Genomic DNA, 12,269 nt, shown 5'->3' on the forward strand with positions numbered 1-12,269 from the left:
CCCCATGATGGTCTGTACCTTTGACCTGCGAACCAAATCCTTACTACTTAAGTTGCTTCTGTCAGGTGTTTTGTCACAGCGATGAGAAAAGTAACTAATGCATTCACATGCTTTACACACATGTGTATGCACATATTACATACATATCCTGTATTCATGTGTGTGATATATATAATCTTACAGTATTGTTAGAAGGCTGCCAGTTGTCTTAGACTATTTCATGCCTTGTAGTAAGTAAGGTGAGATATAGTAATGTCTTTTATGCAGGGACATAGGATTGTAGAAATCTTGTAGCAATGGGTGTCTGTGAGGGTGTTTCCCTGCCTATCCCTGTCAACAGTCTGAAAGCTGTGCATTTACTGAATAAGTCAGTATTTAAGGCAGAATAATGATTGCCAGATGTTCCTACCCTGATCCTCAGAGTCGACAGATGTGCCACCTACCATGGTAAGAGGCACCTGCTGGTGTCACCTAGAACACAGACCTTGAGCTGGAGAGAATGTTCCAAACTATAGAAAGAGGCCAGTTGACTTTGAAGAGATCTAGGAAGTAGATTTTTTTGGCCCTTTCAACTGTTATCAGAAAACAGTGTGATGGCAGAACATGCAGGGGCATGTGCTCCTGGTGGGTTTAAAGGTAGAGGAAGAGGCCATGAACCAAGGGATGCAGGCAGCCTAGAGCAGCCAGAGGAGGTCAGGAAACACCAAGTCCCATAGAGGCTATAGAAAGGATGCAGCCTTAAAACTAACTTAACTTTGTCTAGACAACTCATGTTAGAGATCTGACTCAAGAAGCCATCAGATGGTACATTTATTTGTGCTAATTTTCTATGGCAGCAAAAATAAAAGATAAACCACACATATACACGCAAAACCACTAGTTGCCTTTCCACTGTGGTAATGCATTGAAAAGACTCCACACAAATTTATTTTTCTCTCACATTGGTGTAGGATACAGGGTGACTGATGGTACGACTTTGCAGACTTGAAAAGCATGCCCATAAATTAGCCAATGTTCCCAACCCCTCCATTGCTTGCCTGTTCTGAGAACACAAAACCCAGGAGGAGGATAGGACCTTCCTTATGCTGGTCTGCTGGCCAGCTGGATCCGGGGAACTGGCTGCTCAGTCTTACCTGTCATGGGATCTCCTTCAAGTATATGGTGCACACCTGTTGTCCAAAACATCCATCACATGTCCACTCGTCCAGCCCATATCAGTCCATCTGCAAACCCAGTACTAGACTCTTCACAGTGGCACTTAGAGGGACAGGGTGGGTGAGTGGGAGGTTTTAATGTGTTTTCTCCTGCTGAAAATTCAAGATCACATCTTCATAACCTTATTACTGTAATTCCACCTGCCGGATCCTGAGCGTCTTCTTTCATTTTAATGTACAGGCAGAGAGATGATTGACTAATGAGGGCTCTGTCCATTTCTTAGTTTATGGCATCTAATGGACAGGGAGGGGTGTGATGGACATGCTAGGAGTTTCAGTAGCATAGCCTTATTTCATGGGGGATGCTGTCAGCCTCTGTTACAGCCATTGGTACATTTGTCTCAGTCTATAACTGTGGTTTATTACACTCTTCATGATCCACACAGTCTCAAGTCTATTAAGTAAGAGCTTTCATAGCTAGGTCAATGCCTGGAACACAGCAAGCACTGAGATTTTCTGTTATGATATTTAGGGGATGCTTGGTCTGCTTGCTGCATTCCATGGGAACTGTCTCATTGCCTACAGGCCTTGATGTCATTGCCAATTATGAGATTGACTTTCCTAGAGCTATTCATTTCATTTATCCATTTACCCATTTACTCACTGTATCCCTGATATGCAGAGAGCTCTGCACATTAACAGTAAGAGATGAAGGCCACCCTGCTAGGAGCTGTGTGACTGCCTTACCTACTCTTCCTGCTGCTGTGATGAAATACTCTGACAAAATCAACATGAGGTAGAATGGGTTCATTTTGGCTGGTGGTCTGTTGTGACAGTGACAGGAAAGCCAGGTGACAGGGAAGCCACTGCAGCAGGAGGTTGGGGCAGCTGGTTATCACAGCCACGATCAAGAAGCAGAGCAGTAGGTCCTGATGCTCAGCTCACCGTCTCCATTTTATAAAGTCCAGGTCCCTGCCAAGGGAATGATACTACCTGGAATCAAGATAGGTCTTCCCACATCAATGAACCTAATCAACATAATCCTTCAGAGGCTTGCCCAGAGGTCCGTCTCCCAGGTGATCCCAGATCCTGTCTATCTGACTTAACAACCAGCCATCACAGTGATGCTGAGGAACTAAATCTCACCTTCATTTCTCTAGCTTTTAATAAGAACATTAAATCTACAACAAATTTTTTGAAGTTTCATCCTTCCAATGCCATATGTGAGTTGTTTCTTAGATTGTTATATTTCAGGAGTTTTAAGTAGGTAGGGGAGGGCTGAACAGAAAAGGAGACAGATCTATTCAGCAAGCATGTTTACCATGCACAAAGGCTGACTACCAACCACTGTGAACAGGAATTCCAGTGATGAGAAGACAAATTCACAGGGAGACGTGAGGTGGGATTTTACAGTGCTCATTTTGCAAATGAAGCCCAGCTTGTAAACACTTCTAAGAAACCCTATGAAAATTGTTAAGAATGATTCTGTCAAGTTCCAATTAGCTGCATACAAATTATCTCCATTGCGGGCTACCCACAGTATATATTTCTGGTGTGGAAGACATTTACAATGATCCCCTTTAATTCTTGTTAGATTTTAAATATGCATGCCAATGCAAATAACAAATACTGAAAGGAAAATGAGGACGGAAGGAAAATAAATTAAGTACTTTGTTGAGGAAAAGAAAAACAATGATGTGAAACAACCAGGCTTTGTTTTTGAGAGCAGCCTCCTTGTTTGGCAATGTATGAGTTGGTTTGTGTTCACTGCACCCAGACCCTGCTCGTCATTCAAAGTTAATAGCAAGAGAACACTAACATACAACCTTTGAAGGGTCAGGCCTAGGCCTTCTGGACCAGCGCTGTCCACACTTCATGCCCTTCTCTTGAAGGGCTCAGATTATCTCATGGTTTTCCACAAATGTCTAGGTGGCTCTACTACTATCTTTTCTGTTGCTGTGATAAAATATCCTGAGAAAAAGCAATGTACAGAAATAAGGCTTATTTTGGTGTACAGTTTCAGAGGAACAGAGTTCATCAGGGTGGGGAAGGCCTGACAGCCGGAGCAGGAAGGTGGCTGATCACATTTCATCTATACAGGAAACAGAAAGAGAACAAGAAGTAGGGCCAGGCTATAAAACCCCAGAGCCAGCCCCCTAGTGAAATACTTCCTCCAGCAATTCTCCACTTCCTAAGGGTCCCATAACCTTCCTAAGCAGGACTACCAGCTGGGAACCAGGTGTGCAAACATGAGTCTATGCGGAGTGTTTTGTACTCAAACCATAGCAGTGGCTTCTCAGGGACTGTTTACCATGAGGTTGGAGGGTGTTACATGAAAATGGTAGCTTCTGGCTTTATCTAGTGCTGGGTTATTTTTCACAGTGAATCCAAGTGAAATGGTTTATGCTGCAAGATCTAACGGCTACTCAAAATACCAAGGTATTTACTGTGCTGGCTCATCCATTTCCATTCTTGGAGCAGTTCAGAGCATGCCCATCTCTGTTAACTACCTGAAGACATCATACAGAAATGGAAAAATGAGCTAGGGAGAAATGAGAGCATTGTGAGTCAGTAAAGAAACCATGCTGCTTAGATCCACTTGTGCTGCCATAACCAAGTCAAGGTGCTGGCAGCATCACTAACAAACTGTTTGCAAGATGACCCCTTGAATGTTATATCCTCAAGGATGAAGAATGCTTCATCTTCTTAAGACAGAGAGGCAAGAGACACCAGAATTTTAAAAGGGACACATTCTATCCTTAAACAGAAACCCCAGCTTGTTTATTATAATTTATTTCATTCCTAATATGAGGCACCAGGTGATCTGCCTACTAAGGTACACCACAAAATAAAACTCAAAATGTCACTTTTGCCAAGTTTTCAGATCACATGAGTTTATAACAACGTAGATTAGACCATATCTACATATATGCGCCAACACTGAAAAATTAGAACGTGGGAAATGAGGTCATGGAATGTTACAGGAGAGGCTATATAAAATTAAACTGGGTAGAAAGGAAGGAAAGGAAGGAAAGCAAGGGGTTAATATCTAACAAAGACTCCCCTCCCCACTGTTTGTAGTTGAACTGTGTCCCCCAGAAAGATAAGCTGTGAATGTGACCTCTTTAGACATAGGACTTTGCAGATGTATCCAAGGTAATTCAATAGTCCTTATAAGATGAAAGAGAAGCAAAATTCACACATATAAAGGAGAATGTCTCATATGAAGACACATACACATGAGGAGGGCATCATGTGGGGACAGAGGCAGATTAGAGTGGTACCTAGGAAAGCCAAGGAGTGTCAGCAATACCCGAAGCTAAGGGGAAGCCGTGAGGCAGATTGTCCTCTAGTGCTCTTAAAAAGAAGCCCTGCCAACTCTCACTATGGCGTTCATTTCTGCTGTTGTAAGCTCCTAGTCTCTGGATGTCATGACTGTGCTACTAATACACAGACTTGGGAGAGGGCCATGGGCTTCTGCCTGTACTGCCCTAGTGGGACTCTGAATTTCCAAGTAATGGTCTTGATTATGGTCGGCTCTGGGATTTACTGAGGATTTCTCTAGGGCTGGGTACCACTCTCGGCTCTTCATCAGTGGTCTTTATGTAATCCCTACAATCTCATAACTTAGGCTCTATTATTAGTTCAGGTATGTGGGTAAGGAAACAAAAGCTTAGAGAGGCTGGTTAACTGTGCAAGACTGCAGTTAATGAAGAGTGAATGGATGAACCATTTACTTTACTTGTACAGAGAAAGAAGAGATGATGGTTAAAAGGACTAAAAGTTGGGGGAGCATATACCAGAAAAGGCCTCAAGAAAGACAGACGTAAATGTAGTCACAGAAGATGCTTATGTAGAGAATAATAAGTAAGTTATGTGTAGAGAGGACAGAGGGAGAATTGTCAGTGTTTCTCAAATCATGAAGAAACAGAACATGTAGAACTTGGGAGGACAAGGGAACCCAAAGTGCTTCTAAAAGGAATGGGGAATGTTGGTGAAAATGTATCAATTAAGATCAAGCTATTGTTAAATTAGGATTCATAAGATGTCCTCAATGTTGTATTCCTTGCACCAGGATTCTTATTTTAGTCAGTGTAGACATATTTACAAATGTCTGTTTTCTCTAAGAACACTCAAGTACCCGCCAGAGCGGTGGTCTGCAGCCCTGCTGGTGTGGGGTGGCACGTACCTGGCTGCCCAGCAATCATCCAATCACTTTCATCTGAATATTAGTAAACTCCTTTCCCTCTCACTTTCCATCCCTGTGCAGAGCTAGCCATGTTTTTTAGGTTTTGTCCAGGACTCTTTGTCGCACGCCCTCTTGTTTTAGTGATCTACCTGTACAACCTGTTCTTTGTCATGGGGAAGAGCTTTATATTTCCAGTAGCCCAACTTTCCTAATTAGAAGTCATTGTTCTCAAAGAGTTCATTCCCAGAACTCAAACCTCAGCTTCAATTCTGAGAGCTGTCTTCTTTGTCCAGTTAGAACCATGGACTTTGTCTCCTGAAAACCCCCAGAGGAATCACAGGACCTTCCTGATGACTCTGCAGCCCTGTGAGAGGCTACTCCAAAATGGATTTATAGCATCCACCACCAGAGTATATTTGTTGCAAGTGACAAAACTAAATTGATATATATCATTATTATCCAAAATCCCTAATTTAGGGTTTAGCCTTTTTATTGCATTTCTATACATTTTGGTTAACATTATGACTGGAAACCAGGCATGGTAGCTCATACCTCTTATAGTCCCAGCACTCTGGATGATAAGGCAGGAGGATGACAAGTTTGAAGCCAACCTAGGCTACACAGAAAGTTCAAGGTCAGCCTAGGCTACATGGTGAGGCTTTATCTTAAAAATAAATAAATAAAAAATAACAGTTTCAGCCAAAGGTGGTGATGCAAGTCTTTAATCCCTGCATTCAGGAGGCAGAGGTAGGCAGATCTCTGTGAGAACTAGGTCACTGTGAAAGCCAGGTCACACAGCAAGTTCCAGGCCACCTGGGGCTACAGGGAAACCCTATCTCAAAAAGACCAAAATAACAGTTTCACTGCCCCATAAATCTTTTGTTCTTTCTAGTCACCTTTGTTACCCCAGCACGTGAAAAACATTGATCCTTTTCCTACTTGCACAGTTCTGTCATTTTTAGAATAGCACACAGTTAGAATCAAAGTACCTATAGCCTTTTCAGATGGAATGTATTTTATTTTAATGATATAAAAATGCTAAATTGCACATGGAAGAATTTGGTGATGGTGGCATTATGGAACATATTTACCATTTACTTAGAATTTGTTCAGTCGGATGCCAGTGTCCTTTGAGCTGGGCACATCTTCTTTGGATGGGATTTTAGTTGAAAATTCAATATGAGGAGATTAAAATGCAAACTTTTGAGTTGAAAGAGAGGAGAAACCAGCAGTTCCACCACCTCTGAACATCCCCCACACTCTCCCCGATCCCTGAGGGACCAGAAAGGCCACTAAGAAGCCCCCAAGGCTTTTCGAATCAAAGCCTTAAAGCCACAGATTTCAGAGATTAGTTAGGACTTTTAAAACTTAGTGAACTCATAATAGGATTATGATGAAAATGTCCTTTGTTTCCATAGTAAATGTAAAAAGGATCTCAAGAAATTGCCAAAGAGTCATTGACTTCATTTGGCCTGTGCTGGTTAATACTTTGGTATGTATTTTCCTGAGTTTGTTCATGATCTGATATTTGTAGACCAATGACTTACTAATAGTCAAAACAAAGGAAAATTAAAGTCAACATCTTTTACATGTACAACTGTTCAAGCCACTTTGATCTACATGAAATGCCACCCTCTCCCAATTAAAACAAAAATTAAAGTTTGACTGGTGTACAGATTATGTTTCATGAGGACTCATTATAATCTTTATTCCAAAGTTCACCTTATGAACACTGAGGACAAATGTCAACAATGAAAGGAAAACATATTTCCAAGGGGAAACTGAGAGCATCGGTAACATGCATAGAGAAAACACGGAGCATTTTAAAAGTACTTTATTGATTTGAATTTGTGTAATAAGACAGTGGAGTTTTTGATTCTTAAGACAGATTGATATATCTGAAAGTAGTCTGGATGATCTGGAGATGTCTAAAGACTATATTTCCACTCTAATTTGAATTATTTATAATCTCCTAATTACACAGAATAAAATTGAATTACTAATAAATGCCAGAGAAACCAATTTAAACTGACATTCATCTCCATAGTCAGCAACTACATAATAACCATGGGTTTTTCAAACTTTAATATTTACCACAATAAGACAATAAAGAAACTACACATACTAGAAAGAAAAGAAGCTCCAAAAATAATTGTAATATGCACTTATTATATTTAGTTTAAATTAAAGTTTAAATATTTCCACTTCTTGAGAGAACTTTTTTTTTGGACAGGGTCTCCCCAGTCCCAGCCTGCCTGGAACTCACTATGTAGACCAGGCTGGCCTCTATCTCATAGATATCTGCCTGCCTCTGCCTCCCTAGGGCTGGGATTAAAGGCATGTGTCACCACCATGCATGGTGTGAGAGAACATTTTTAAGCAAAGAAAATGAAAACTTTGTGCTGCCCAGAACCACAGCTACCCTAATAATCACACTTCTCCTTTACCATGTACAAACTTGAGAAGCTCTGAAGTCAGAACTAAAATGGTTGAAATACTGTGGGCATTAGTAGCTAGGTAGAGCTGAGAAAAGAAGCTTGAATTAATCTAAGCCTTAGACAAACAGAATAAATGCTTTTAATTTTTGAGAATTTCACACATAGGTATTATCTTTGCACTGTTTCCATCCCTCCCAATGCCCCCAGCTCCTCCCATGCCCCACACTCACTCTCAATTTCTTGTTGTTTTCTTTACGATTGTTAAATATGCATGTATACATCTATAAATATACATACACATATATATGTGTATGTATATAATGTACTAAGTCCATTTAGTAGAGTTTGCATGTACATGGGATTAGGGCTGCCTAATTGGAATTAGATAACTTCTTGGGGAGCTCATCCCTGGAGAAAACTGATTCTCCCTCCCTCAGCATCCATTCTCACTGTGTAGCACTGGCTGGCCTAAAACTCACTGTGTAGACCAGGCTGGCCTCCAACTCACAGACATCTATTGCCTCTGCTTCCAAAGTGCTGAGATTAAAGGCATGTGATACCATCCCAGCAGAAAAATAGAATAAATACTATTTTGAATATTGTGAAGTAAGCCAAAACATTTTAGGCTCAGAAGAACTGGCAGGCAAAGACTAGTGTAAATTGACCAATATCATCATTCTCGTAAAGTAAATTTCTAAAGCCAAGTCATTACTTTTCATATACGTAGTATCATCAGAATTTTTTATTGCAAATTAAGCTATGTTTAGCCTTTAATAAACTTTGAATATTTAAAATAAGTGTAAAAAATTCTTTCTGAGGCTGGAGAGGTGGCTCAGCAGTTAAGAGCACTCACTGTTCTTGCAGAGGACCCGGGATAGATTCCCAGCACCCACATGGCAGCTAATAACTGTCCATTACTCCAGTTTCAGGGGATCTGAAGCCCTCTTCTGACCTCCTTGGGCATTGCATGACATGGGTGCACTTATACACATGCAGGCAAACACTCATACACATAAAATAAAAATAAATAAATAATAATTTCCTAATTATGAGACAAGGGTTTACCAAGTGGCCAAAGCTAGAGTTGAGCATCGACAGATCTGGGTACCACCTGAGTCCTGGAACCAGTCCACTCTGGCCAGCATAATGGCTGTGTTTAGCTACTGTAGGCACATAACGATCTGCAGTTTATCAGGTTTGATTTTAGTTTATGTGCTGAAGCTTTTTACCTTCTTCTGCTGCTTTTAAAATTACAAGACAGAGTTTCTTGAATGGCTTATTTTATCTAATGGACTTTACAAGTGACTTGAATAGAGCTTGCGTGTGTGTCCTTTGGCCAAACAGTTTAGAAATCACACTGATGAGTAATCTAATGCAAAGTCAATGGTTTCACTTAAAATTTCAATTTCTTAAAAGATTCAGCAACTGAATCTAATACTCTATTTATATCAGCTTAAAATCGAATTTTATACCACCTTTTGGTCAACTGTGAGCTGAAATTGTGTAACTGAAATTGTTTACAAGATTATGTTAAAACGTGTTTGGGAGATGTATTCTGAAGTATGATTCAAGGCTACAGGTTGAATTATACCTCATATCTTTAGATACTTCTTGAACTCTCATAAATATCCAGTGATTTCTTTTTGCAATGCCCCTTGTTCTGGTCGTATGATTTAGGAGTAAGAGCCGAACTTCATTTTAGAATAATATTGTCTTTCATTTAATATAATAGAAAAATATCAAGTATACTATGTTTGTTCACAAACGTTGGAACACCATTTATCTATCATATATTTTTCTTCTTCACTTCATTGTTTTTCTCTTCAGTGTGAAAATGTTTCTCTAGAAGCCATAGATGCACTGAGGGATTTTAAGTGGTGTCGAATACCACTCACTAGAAACCCTGATTTTCCATCTTAACTTCATAGAAGTCATCTTTTAACTTTCTACTCTCATGTCAAAGTTGAACTCGATGTGCTCTTGTTGAGAGGATAAGAAAAAAATTCCGAAGCAAATTAAATAATTGTGCTTTTCTTTATCTTCTTTTAAATACCTAGCATTTAAAAAATGCAGTAGGAGGCTGGAGAGATGAGTCAGCAGTTAAGGGCATGTGATGCTCTTGTGGTGGACCCAGTTCAATGCGCACGTGGGAAACCAACTGTAACTCCAACTGTAGGGTTATCAGACAGCTTTGGCCTCCATGAGCACCTGCACTCATGCACATACCCACACACAGGCACACAGGCACGCAAACACATGCACATAATTAAAAATAAATAAGATTTTAAAAGTAATTGCAATAAAACTGCCAATTATAAGGACTGCTATACCAACACAAGGGGGGAAGCTAGTCTTTCTTAGAGGAAACCAAAATAAACATTTTAAAGATGGATTGTTTGTTACATCATGGATCTAGATAAACAAATCCAATCTCTTTTCTGGGCTTGTGCATATGTGCATAGCAAAATTTCCCTTGCTTGTTAGAGACTGGTGGATCTTTATCTGTTATCCAAGTTGAACAGATATTGGTAGGAGATTGGGTCATTTAAGCATGTCTTGATCTGAAGACAAAGAGACACCAATGATAGAGAGGGTAAGGCATTAGCAAGGGGAGAGCCTTTGTATTCACTGACTGGGAATATAAATGCGAAGGAGAAATGGTCATTTCAATGTGGAATGATAAAGGATGCTGCTGAAACTGGCTCTGGTTGGTTTTGCTCCATTCAACTGTGAAATGACTACATGCATTCATTTATCTCCCCCTTCCTCATTTGGAGGATATAATAAACATGCATGTTTTTCCTTTTCTTCTTCCTCCTTCAATTCTATCTTCTTGAAACAAAATAAATAGAAACAGTGCTGCACTCGTGCTCACCCTGATAACAGATGGATCTCTTAAAGCAAGTATGCTTGACACACACCATCTTAGGAACACAGAACAGGAATCACAGCAGTGACTTTCCTGCCCTCCTCCTGCCCTTGGTCTGCTATGTTCAGCTTTTGTAGATCTCAAGTCAGTACAGAAGTCAGACTGGCCAGTTTCTTTCTGAATTTTGGCACCAGCTGTCCTTAGGATTCATTTGTTATTGTTCAAGTTTGGCCAACAGATCTCCCTGCTTTTTGCTTTTTCACACAGATCTTTAGATTGCCTCTCTCACCTTCCCACTTATATACATTCACCTGTCAAAACACAGTCCATAATGTGTGGCCTCCCCCAGTTGGTCCAATACTGGGCAAATGCATTCAGATCCCCATGAGTGGCTCAGATGTATATGAGACCCTGCTGGGTGGTGAATGTCTCGCAAAGAAATTGGCCTTATGAACCCTCACACTACCCTTTTGTGTATATTATTCCTGCCTCTTGCTGCCCCTTCCTGCAGTGGGTATACCCTAATCCTCTGGATGATCCAAAAATTAAATTCTCATTTCCTAAGCCCCATTCAGGTATTACTAAGTTTCTAGATTTCTCCCCCTAGGATTTAGAAATTAATATTCAACAATAATTCTCTAAAAAATAGGTTTTGAGTCTCACTGCTGTTTAAAATCATGCTGGATGATGATGAGGAGGAGGATGATGATGATGATGATAGTTACCTAATGGGTATATAGTACCCTATATCTTAATGGCTATGTAAATCCTCAGAATAAGGAGGCTGTTTGCATTTCTCAGGTGAGGGAGAGGACTTCCAACAAGACGAAGCCCTTTTCTCTTTCTCTTGCAACTCTAAATTGGCAGCTTGTTTTGTGCCCACATCTGACACCAGAAGAACTTTATTGCTCTGGCACATTTATTGAGTAGAGGTGGGAGCAGTGAGCTGTCATTTCTGTTTCATGTTCCTGCATCAAAATTCCTTTTCTAAAATGAGTGCCAGCTTTCACCACTCAAGAAGGCTGCGCAGTGAGCACAAAGTCTCTGCACTAAGCACCAGGGCGGTCCATATCCTCACCTGTAGTGTTCACACCGTGCAGTATTAGGACCAGTTACACAAGTTCATTGTTAAATAATGAGAAGCATGGAAACTGATCCAAACCTTGGTATATTACATGGAAAACATGAAAAATCAACGGGGAAAGGAAAATAAATGATGATGCATTAAGTGGACTTTAACATGTTTCTAAAGGATGCCACACATATGCAAAATGGGGGTGGGGGGACAAAGGAGAATAAATGATTTCTCTCCAAACAAATCTAGAAGACATCCATTTAAAGGGAAATTCAAGCATTCAAAATAAATCTTTAAAAGTACCATAGCAAAATTCAGGCGAAAGTGTTATGACACCTCAATAGCAAGTCATTGAGGGAATACTAATAAACTTGATTCCATCAAAGAATTTAAATACAAACATCACAAATACCACAATAGGTAAATTTAATGCATGAATAACAGGTTAGAAAAGATATTTATGTAACAAAACATTATTATCTAGGCTATTGTAACAAACTCTCACTGATGCTTAAAAAGACAGAAAGTGGCACTCAAAATCTGA

This window comes from Nannospalax galili, unplaced genomic scaffold, assembly GCF_000622305.1.
Source record: "Nannospalax galili isolate Female #2095 unplaced genomic scaffold, S.galili_v1.0 scaffold234, whole genome shotgun sequence".
NCBI classification, from domain to species: domain Eukaryota; kingdom Metazoa; phylum Chordata; class Mammalia; order Rodentia; family Spalacidae; genus Nannospalax; species Nannospalax galili.